We start from the raw sequence: 11,387 nt of genomic DNA on the forward strand, positions 1-11,387 counted from the left end.
AAAAAACAAGCTGGTTTTCTGTGTTGTGTAATGAGCTGTTTTGAAATGTGCAGACATCCACGTGTAACTAACATTTGTTTCTTCCAGTGACTCTGAGCAGCTCCTCAGTCAGTCAGGTTTCTGGGGATATAGTTTTACTGAGAAAAGAGACACCTTTTCCAAGACACCTGGCCTGCTGGGAAACGCTTGCCACACAAAGAGGGAGGCCTCACTAGCTGGCCTCCTCCTACTCTTCCATGTTTTAGAATTTGCAAGACTAACTCTGGGCCACCTTTATAGCCAAAGATACTCCCAGTTTTCTGCCACCAGGTGCTTGTGGTTGAGCCTGCTTCACACCCTCAAATACCAACCAGGTAGGTCACAACGTACCACTGTGTTTTGGAAAGGGTGGGTTTTTAAAAATGATGATTGTATATGTTTTTATTAATAAAATAAAAACCATTCCATCATGCCTATAGAAGACCTGCAGACTAGTTTGTGGTACTTATTTGTAAAAACACTGCCTGTCGTCTGAATATATCAAGAGTTGATGTCGTTGGAAATGCTTCCACATGTAGGACTTGTGTCTGGCGGTGCTTCTTGTGGGTTCACTGCAGAGTCTGTCTGTGAGCTCATGTGCCAGCAGCTCCTTCCCAGGGGAGTCAGAAGCCCACTCTCAGCTGCTACCAGTCACCCAGCCCTGGGGGCCACATCTCTGCCCAGGGGCTGCCGGAGAGCCTCAGAGGGGAGGTGACCGTGGGGGAGGGTGGGGAGGGGCTGAACCCCTGCCTCGGTGTCCGTAGTGTTGAAGGGGGCTGAGTAGCTGCTCTGGGCAGCTCTGAGTCTGAGGCACTGATGCTGGGTTCCTCCTGGAGGGCAGGCAGGCATGTATTTGGAACACAGTCTCTGGGTGGCACAGACAGTTTGCGCTCGACTACTACCCAGAAGGTTGGTGGTTTGAACCCTCCCAGTGGCACCCTAGAAGAAAGGCCTGGCAGTCTGCTTCCATAAAGATTACAGTCAAGAAAACACTATGGAGCAGTTCTCTGTACCACATGGGTCGCCGTGAGTAGGGACTGACTTGCTGGCCACGGGTGTGGTTTTTGGGTACTTTGGAACAGCCACCTTTGTGACTTGGGAAAGGCACTGGACAGTTATGTCTTCACCTGAGTAACCCATAGGCCTGTTGCTGCCTGGCCACTGCCTACCCCAAGACAGCTCCCTTCCTTCCCCACAGCCGTCTCGTTCAGCGTGGGTGCCGGCTGCCAAAGGAGTTGGGGTAAATGGTGGTAGGCGGGACCTCACTGTCTCATCCACGCAGAAGTGGGGGCTCAGGCTCTCTCCCGCTGTCCCGCGCTGTGAGTGATGCTGGCACCTCTGTAACTCCCCTGGACGTGCACAGATTCTTGTTTTGAAAAAGCTTAGAGAGGGAGTGAAGCAGATGACTGCCAAAGATCTGGAGTGGGTGGGGGAGAAAAGGCATGCCGTTGGTGTAGGTACGTGGGAGCCTAAGTGCTGGGCCCCAGATTTCCAGGTCTCTGCTTCCTGGTTCTGTGGAAGGGCTGCCAGGCCCATCAGACCTTGGTGGGCCAGGGACGGGAGCGGAAGTGCCATGTATTCCATTGTGTGGATGGAGCGTGTTCTTTTTACTCAGTTATCAGCTGATGGACGTTTGGGTTTCCACCTTGAGCTAATATGAGTAGTGCTGCTGTGAACATTTGTGTACACGTTTTTGTGTGAACAGATGTTTTCAGTCCTCTCGGGTATATTCCTAGGAGTCATATTGCTGGGTCCTGTGGCAACTCTGTTTTAACTTCTAAGGAGCCACTGGACTTTGCCTTAGCAGCTGCCTGGTTTCCCACTCCCGCCAGCAGGGTATGGTGGTGGTTCCCGTTCCTCCACAGCTTCACCCACACTTGCTACGTCTGTCTTTCTGATGATAGTCATTCTAGTGGGTGGGAAGCGGTATCCTTGCTTTATTTCTATGTTCCTGGCCTTGCTGGAACCGGGCCCTCTCCTGAAGTCACCACCCCATCTCTCTCCTAAAGCCACTTCCCCACTGTTGGAGCACCTGGGCCATGACGTGAAGCCCACACCATCCGTCCATAGCGCTGTCTCAGCGTTGCCAGCGTGCTGCAGTATAGCGCACGTCCACAGCCATGTCCTCTGATCCTCGCAGGGAGTCTGCAAGGCAGCGAAGGCCGGGGTTCCGCCCAGTGTCGCACAGCTGGTGTGTGAGTGGCAGATGCCTGATTTGGGCTCCAGATCTGGGCTTCTTGATGTAGAACTGCTGCTGATGGTGGCCTTTCTAGACCTTCCACACTTAACGTGGGTGACCTTGGTGTAACACATTTGCTTTCTTCCCAATACCATCCCTCACCAGTGGTCCTTTCTGACTTTAACAGCTGATTTCTCTTAACCCTGGAGAGTCTGAAACCTCAAGGTTTGGGGGATAACTTCTGTTTGTTTTTAACGATGAAGGTTTATTTGGATCAAGAGATTCAGACGTAAGGAATTATTTAAACCCCACAGGTTACAAAGACGGCCGGAACAGAACTCTCAGCCTCGAGCTGATGGTCTGTCTTAGGTGTTGGAGGTCAGCAGCACCTGTAAGTGGCGTACTTGTGGGCATACCACTGGGTAGGGTCACCAGGTAGCAGGAGAGACCTAGGGCCTCCCCTCTAGAGTGGTGGTTTTCAGTCTGCCGGTCGTGACACATTTGTGAGTGGGGAAAACATTTTGGTGGTCACAAGCAACATTTAAGAATATGAACACTATATTTCAGAATAAGGGTAGCTCATGTGATAAAAGTAAGCTTTAAACTCATTGCTGTTGAGTTGATTCTGACTCATAGTGACCCTATAGGACAGAGCAGAACTGCACCATAGGGCTTCCAGGGAGCGGCTGGTGGATTCGAACTGCTGACCTTTTGGTTTGCAGCCAGGCTCTTCATCACCAGGGCTTCAAGGATAAGCTTTACTGGGTAGAAATATAAAGTGTGTTTCTCAATATGGATTGTTCTGGAAGTCTGAGGAACACTGCTGTAGTGGCCTGTCATCTTCCCCTCCAGAAGGAGGACTTGGGGACCCTAGAGGCCCACACCTGCAGGCTGCAGTCTGAGCAAACTCACTACATGTTGTGGCGCTGACAGGGCTATGAGCAGAAGGTCAGGACGGCTGGCGGCCTCCTTCCTCCAGATGGGAACACGGAGGCCCCCCAAAGTGCAAATGACTTGCAAGGTTGCTACTGTAAATGGCAGGGGCAGGGGCTAACCCCTCAGGGGGTCCCTGAGTCACAGCTACACCCACGTGCATGCTGTGATGTTAGGGAAAATAAATGCGGAGAAAAGAACATACGCTGTGCTCAACCCTGTTGTGCAGGTGGCTGCTCAGGACCCCCGGGGAACTCAACATTCTTAAGCTTTTCTGAAATTTAAAATTTTCTACAGTGAGCAAAATAAGAAAAATTTATTAAAATAGGAAAAGAATCGGCCTTTTTAAAGCTGATGTTCCCAACCTTCCTCCACCCCCCAAAATAACCAGCCCCTTTCTCAGTTGTTGCTTACAAATATGTAATCGTAGTAAGTCCCCTTAGGGACTGTAAAACGTTTCCATGTTTTTGCACGGTACATAACGGTTATAGCTAAAAGAAACACTTGTGGCTGATAAGTTTTTAAAGATCGTATTATAAAAGCCACTTAAATGCAATTCTTGATTTATATTAAGGCATATTGACTATACCATTTAAAGTGATGTTTACTGTTAAAGCATTGCTTGAATTTTAAAATAACCCATGTTTGGGTTTGGAGATAAATAGGTAATAAACTATAGATAGATTAGCAGATGACAACAACATGATCTGTGGTTGTAAATGTCTATATTTTGTCCTTTAAAAAATAACTTTTTTTTTTTTTTTTACACGTTAGACATTTTATTTTTGTAATTTGAGTTTTGTTTCTGACTTAGAAGAGAAGGTTTCAGGCTTCTATTTGGAAGCACTTTTCTAAAAAGTATATGCTGTGTGTGGATAATTTTTATTCCCAGTAATGAATTTCATCACTACTAATAAACCTTAAGCCGGCGGAGCCCTGGTGGTGTGGTGCTGAAGTGTTCGGCTGCTAACCAAAAGGTTGGCGGTTCCCACCCACCAGCCGCTCTGCGGGAAAAAGATGTGGCAGCCTGCCTCCACAGAGATTTACAGTCTTGGAGACCCTATGAGGCAGCTCTGCTGTGACCTATAGGCTCGCTATGAGCCGAAGTCGACCTGACGGTAATAGGTTTACTTTGTTTGGATACCTTAAAATGAAATTATCCCTTGAGGTCACCTCTTAGCAAAGTAACAGATTGGCTCATAAAATAAAGAGTATCACCCATGAGTAATGAGCTCCTTTAAAAAGTCATCTATAGGGTGTGAAATAATATTGCCCGTGAGGAATGTGCTCCCTTAAGCAATTAACATAGGAGACCAAACGGTCAACGTTTACCCAAAAGCAGTGGTAAGAAGGTAAGGAAAGCTAGATCAACGGGAACAGAACCAACAGGGAAACTAATGAGAATGCTGACACACTGTAAAAGTTGTAACCAATGGCACAGAACAATTCTTACAAAAATTGTTAAACGGGAACCTAATTTGCTGTGTAAACTTTCACCTAAAACACAATAAAATATTATTAAAATAAAAATCATCTGTATGAGACCAAATGGTCAAAAATTAAAGCAAAGACAAGAAGGTAATGGAGCAGGGAGACTAGGGTACTGGAAATGGTACAACCCGAACGGAATGAATGAGAACGACTACATTGTGGAAAATGTAACCAATATCACGGAGTAATTTGTGTAGAAGTTGTTAAACGGGAGCCTAATTTTAATAAAATATTAAAAATATATCATTACTATGTCATCCCTTTTAAATATTGGTCTTTCCAGTTCTAGAGACATCTCGTGATATGCTACATGAGAATTTTAATGAGATAAATGCAAAACCTATCAGGTGAAGAGCTGTCTTTGAATCAGGGGCAGATTATCCAATAGGCGTGATGCTTACCTTACTTACCAGATCGTCTGTGATGAGATGGTTCACTACAGATCAGTAAGTAAGCCTGGCTCTTCGCTCCTGTCTTCAGGGATTGTAACTTGAAAAGAGGTTTTGATTCATTGGGAAGGTGCAGTGGGGTTGGGAGACAGATGCCAGCCATACCTAGAAGCAGCGTCTTTGATGTAGTAAAAAAAATGTGAAATTGTTCACTATGGATGATCTGGTAAGCTGGGTAAGCACCGTGCTTTCCTTGCCTGTTGGATAATCTGCCCATGTTCACCCCATAACTGATCTCAGGCTCTGCTACGGGCCCTTTATTGGTATTTTTGAAAATGAAAACTTGATGCAGACATGTTACTGCCCTCGGTGCTGTGAATCCCCAGAACTTCCTCTCAGTCACCCAGCAGGAAGCTTTGCTTCCCTCCCCTTCCTTACCCCAGGGTGCAGGAGTGGTTGGGTGAGGCTCTGTGGATTTGCCCTGGCGCAGGGTGCACAGGAATGAGTCCAGGAAGTCACTCAGCGGTCAGCTAATGGTCCCAGCCTGCCCCTTCTCTGCCCCTGCTCGTGCCCCTGCCCCACCCTCCTCTGCTGCTTTTACCCAGATGGCTGCACAGCTTGACCTTGAAGGCGTTGGACCATATGCATGGGAGTGTTCCTTTCAATGAGTGAATTTCTGTGTGTGGGACGTGACACTGCCACTCCAAGGGAGTGTAGCACAGTCGTTAGGAGTTTGAGTCCTGACTCTGCCACTTCCTAGCTGGGTGACCTTGGGCAAGTCACTTAACCTTCCTGTGTCTCATATCCTCATTGAAGTGATTAAAAAATCAGTTGTCATTGATTTCAACTCATAGCGGCCTTATAGGACAAAGTAGAGCTGCCCCACAGGGTTCCCAAGGGTGATCTTTACAGAAGCAGCCTGCCACATCTTTCTCCCGTGAACGAGCTGATGGGTTTCGAACTGGCCACCTTTGGGTTAGCAGCTGAGCACTTACCCACTGCAGCCATTGGAGCTCCCATTTAAGTATAAAAAACTCAAAAAACCAAACCTGTTGCTGTTGAGCCGATTCCAACTCATAACGACCCTATAAAACAGTAGAACTGTCCCCCAGGGTTTCCAAGGAGCGGCTGGTAGATTCAAACTGATGACCTTTCGGTTAGCACCCAAGCTCTTAAACTCTGCGCCACCAGGGCTAGGAATGATAAGTAGCACCTACTTCGAAAGGTAGTTGGCAGGGTTGTATTAGTACAAATAGAATGTTTGGTCCGATGCTGGGCACAGGGGCTGCTGTGTGTTTGCCGTTGTTATTGTAGCATTACTACTGTTACTAGGCGGTATCAATAATAGGAGATTCAGGAGCTGTCTACAAATACTGAAATATTAACTGAAAGATTCTGTCACACATGGAAATGCAGTGGACACTGGCAGACAAAATACAGTATTGAGACATTTCATAATTTTTTTCTTCTGAAATGTCCTTTTTGGAACTGATTACTGACTGCCATTTTGGAGGTGTGAGAAAACACCAGGATCTAGTGACCACAGCCGTCCGCACCCCACATCTGTGCAGCAAAGCCGGCCTTAGCTGGTTTTAGGAGACTCTGGCAAGCTCCAGGGACACCTGCTCTGCCCCTCTTTGTACAAGAGACAAGCACCCTCACCCAGGAAGGCCGTGCCAGCTGCAGGCTTTATGAATCCTTTTCAGCTGTGGGAACACTGTAATTTCAGCAGAACCCCAGGCTGGCTAATTACAGGTTGATGGGATTCAGGTGACCTGGTTCTCATGCGTGAAACTGTAGGACTGGTGCCATGCCAGCTAATGACCCCGGAGTGCATAATCCTGAAGCTGGTGAGGGTTTCAGATTAGGGGTTGAGGTTTCTGTGCAGAGAAATGCAGGAAAACTGATGGGAGCAGGGAGGGCTTGTCATGGTTCACCATGGACCAAAGTTGGCATTATTCTCAGGTCCTGCTCAGCCTCTCGCTCCCTGCTTGCTCCCTCTGCTGCTGGACTCACCTTTCCTTCACCTTCTTCGCTACTATCTGCTTCTATCTGCTTCTTGCCCTCCAGCAATCTCCTGGCCTGCCCCCGTGGGGTCCTGCTTTGTGTAACCCTTTGTTTGGAACAATGACTTGCATGGGGAAAAGCCTGATCTGCTCCGTGGCTTTCCTCTCTGGCATAGGGCTAGATTTCCCTAGTGTTTCCTAAAGGTAGGTCGTTCAGGGCAACGACAAAATAGGCTGGAATTACAATGTAATGGGTCCTCTGTGATCTTGCTCCCATCCTCACCTAACTCCTCTATGGTAGTTGTTTGTTGTCAAGTTGGCTCCGATTCAGGGCAACCGTGTGTATAACAGGATGAAACATTGCACAGTCCTGAGCCATCGGAATGATCTCTGCTACGTTGAGGGTTCCCCTCATTTTCGCTGTAGTGGCCCTCAAGCTTTACTGTGGGGAAGAATCACCAGCAAGCTTGGTTAAGTGTGGATTCCTGCCCCCCCAGCCCCCAGATTCTGACACAGTCGAGGGTCTCAGGAATCTCTAACAAGGATCCCTTGGCCACTGCCCTACAGGTGGTGGCCGGACCGCCCTTGGAGAAGCATTGCTTCATTGACAGTGCGGTCCAATAGAAACAGGATGTGAGCTACACGTGTAATTTAAAATTTTCTAGCAGCCACATTAAAAAACAAACAGGTGAAATGAGTTTTTAATATTTTACTTCCCCTAAGATGCTCAAATATCACTTTAACATATAATCAATGTGAAAATTATTAGTAAGATATTTTACATTCTTTTTTAGAGCTCATCTCAAATTCAGAAAAGGCACATTTCAAGTGCCCACATGTGGCTTGGGGCAGCGCTATTGGACAGCCGGGCTAGAGCCTCGCGTGCATCCATTCCCACCTTCGCCTCCACTTCTCCTCTTACCTGTCCACCCAGGCATTGTCCTTCACTGAAGCAGTTAAGTCCCCACAAAATGTATCTGGAGTCCCCGTCCCTGAGTGTTCCCACCGTCTGTCAGGGGAATTACACAGGCGCTGGAATCAGACCTGGCGTTGAATCTAGCAGGATCATCAAACCTTATTAATCTTTTCTCAGCTTGTTTTACCAGTTTCTTTAAGAGGTATGTTAAAATTTCCCCCTATGATTGTGGATTTGTCAGTATCTTGTGATTTCTGTCAATTTTCGCTTTATGTATCATGAGGTTGTTATTAGGTGCTGTCATGGATTCAGTTGTGTCCCCCCCCGAAATATCTGCCTACTTGGCTAGGTCCTGAGTCCCAGTACTGTGTGATCGCCCACCATTTTGTCATCTGATGAGATTTTCCTGTGTGTTGTAAATCTTATCTGCATGGTGTTAATGAGATGGGATTAACGGCAGTTATGTATACTCAATCTACAGCATTAATCCACAGTTTAAGCCAATTTCTTTTGAGATATAAAAGAGAGAAGTGAGCAGAGAGATGGGAAACCTCACACCACTAAGAAACAAGGGCTAGGAGAATACACGTCCTTTGGACCCTGGGTCTCTGTGCTGAGAAGCTTCTCTACCAGGGCAAGACTGGAGACAAGGACCTTCCCGCAAAGCTGGCAGAGAGGCAGCCTCCCCCGGAGCTGACGCGGAATTGCACTCCCAGCCCACTGCGGCAGGGGGCGGCCTCCCCCGGAGCTGACGCGGCATTGCACTCCCAGCCCACTGCGGCAGGGGGCGGCCTCCCCCGGAGCTGACGCGGCATTGCACTCCCAGCCCACTGCGGCAGGGGGCGGCCTCCCCCGGAGCTGACGCGGCATTGCACTCCCAGCCCACTGCGCTGTGAAGAAATGGATTTGTCAAAGCCGCCCACTTCTGGTGTTGCTATTTTAGCGGCACCAGATGACCAAGACATTGGATTCTGCATCCGGCGCAGCCCCGGTATAGCCTGCTGCCGCTGAGTCGATTCCAACTCATAGCGACCCTACAGGACAGAGCAGAACCGCTCCATAGGGTTTCCAAGGAGCAGCTGGTGAATTCGAACTAACGACCTTTTGGTTAGCAGCCGAGCTCTTAACCAGTACACCACCAGGGCTCCTTGCATCTAGTAGGCACTCAAACGTTGAAAAGCCAGTACCACTGTAGCCTACTCCCGGGTGATCAGTCTCTTCTTTACAGAAAAACGCCAGTTAATATAGGGCGGAAGATAGGAAATCACCGTTTTACAGCCCCTGTGACAGTGATTCTGGCAGACACCAAGGATACCGAAACCGTGCGGTACGCTGTGCTTGGGAGCAGGGTATTTGCGGAGTGCCAACGCTTCAGCCCAGAGATGACTGTGTAAGTGCACATGGGTGAAGGGCACTGTTGACAGCAAGACCTTCAGTCTCCAAACAACTGATCAAACCAGGTGTGTCTCCTGACGCGGGCCCATGGGAAGCTCAGAGGATTACCTGTGTCATATCCTCACCTGGAATGTTAGCCCTAATCGGGCACTTAGACCTAACTCCCAGTAAGACCAGAAATACAGGGGCTAGAAGAAGGAATTTGCCTTGAAGAAACAATCAAACAAATCCAGAATTCTATGACAACAGCTTTTATCTTCAAATAATGTCATAAAAAAGAAGCGGAGAGACTAAGGCATCACAGCCACAGGTAATGTGAGACACCACGATTGGATCCTAGTTTTTTAAAAATTACCAAAGGCATCTTGGGGACAATGGAGGAAATCTGGATACAGACTAAATACGGGATGATTTTGGGCGCTAGGTGTGATAAACAGCCCCATGGACTTGAGGGATGATGTCCTCCTTCCTGGGAAATGCACGATGAGCTCTGTGGAGGTGGAGTGTGCTATCTACTTACAGCAAACATGGAAAACGTGAACACATTGTGAATCCAGGTATGCAGGTGGTGGATATATAGATATTCAGTGTTCTATTATTTCAATCTCTGTGTGTTTGAAATTTTTCATAATAAAAGTTGGGAGAAAAATATCAGAATTTTGGCCTCACTTGGCATGTGTAACAGTCAGGAAGGGGCAGAAGTTTGGGGGCTCTGGAGTATGTGGCAGTAGAGGGAGCCGAGGAGCTGGAGGGACTTTAAAGGATCTTGGTCCAACTCATAGTGACCCTGTACGACAGAGTAGAACTGCCCCAGAGGGTTTCTGAGGCTGTCATCTTTCCAGAAGCAGACCACCAGTTCTTTCTCCCGTGGAGCTCCTGGTGGATTCCAACCACCACCTTTCGGTTGGCAGCTGAGCTAACCAGGCTCTTTTGGGTCAGGGGAGTGCTGCCCAAAAGCCAGGGAAATGAACAAATCCAGGGATAAAGTGCTGGTTAAGACAATGGCAAGTCCGCATTTCATTTTACACAGTGGTCAAAGAGAATTCACGGTGGCCACAAAACCCCAGCCAACGTCATGCGCCCCTTGTGGGAATACACTGAGAAGCTGGTCTGTGAACCGCCTCTTCCCAGCAGCCTTGAAGAAACAAAGGTGTGTAGAGCGTGGTGGGCGCTGCAGGGCCAGGATGTGGCTGGGGAGCGAGGAGTCTTCGGAGGGCTTACCGTCCTCACGGCTGGTTTGACTGCGTTTTATATATCACCGTTTATTACCTTGTTGTTGAGCAATACATTTTCGAAAATGTTCTAATTCACCCTGTGCTTCTCAGAAGGAGCCCTGCTGGTGCAGTGGTTAAGTGCTCAGCCGCTAACCAAAAGTCAGCAGTTTGAATCCACCAGCTGCTCCACTGGAGAAAAATGTGGCAGTCTGCTTCCGTAAAGATGACAGCCTTGGAAACCCTATGGGGCAGTTCTCGGTCCTGTAGTATCACTATGAGTCGGAACTGACTTGATGGGAATGGGTTTGGCTAATTCTCAGTAAGTCTCTGGGTAGCACAAACTGTTTGCATTCAACAACTAACCTAAATGTTGGTGGTTCAAACCCACCCAGTGGTACAGGGGAAGACAGGCCTGGGGATCTGCTTCTGTTAGGATTACAGCCAAGAAAACCCTATGGAGTCTGTCTGCTCTGTAGCTCGAGGGGTCCTTGTAAACCACAATGGGTTTGATTTATTTCTGGTTATATTTCTCAATATGAGCGTAGTGGTGGTTCAGTGGTAGAATTCTAGCCTTCCATGTGGGAGACCCAGGTTCGACTCCTGTCCAGTGCACCCCACGTGAGCTGCCACCTGTCCCTCAGTGGAAGGTTGTGTGTTGCTGTGATGCTGAACAAGCTTCAGCAAAGCTTCCAGACACCCTGTGCCTTCCCTCCCCCACTGCCATCACCAGTCACCAGGGCTGGGCCGGACCCACCTACATGGTCACGGAGCTGCTGGCCTGCCCATGGCTTATCTGCTGACTGCATAAGTGGGTGAGGCTGGATCCTTCCACACAGCACGCGTGCG

Source organism: Elephas maximus, chromosome 8, assembly GCF_024166365.1.
Source record: "Elephas maximus indicus isolate mEleMax1 chromosome 8, mEleMax1 primary haplotype, whole genome shotgun sequence".
Classification (NCBI taxonomy): domain Eukaryota; kingdom Metazoa; phylum Chordata; class Mammalia; order Proboscidea; family Elephantidae; genus Elephas; species Elephas maximus.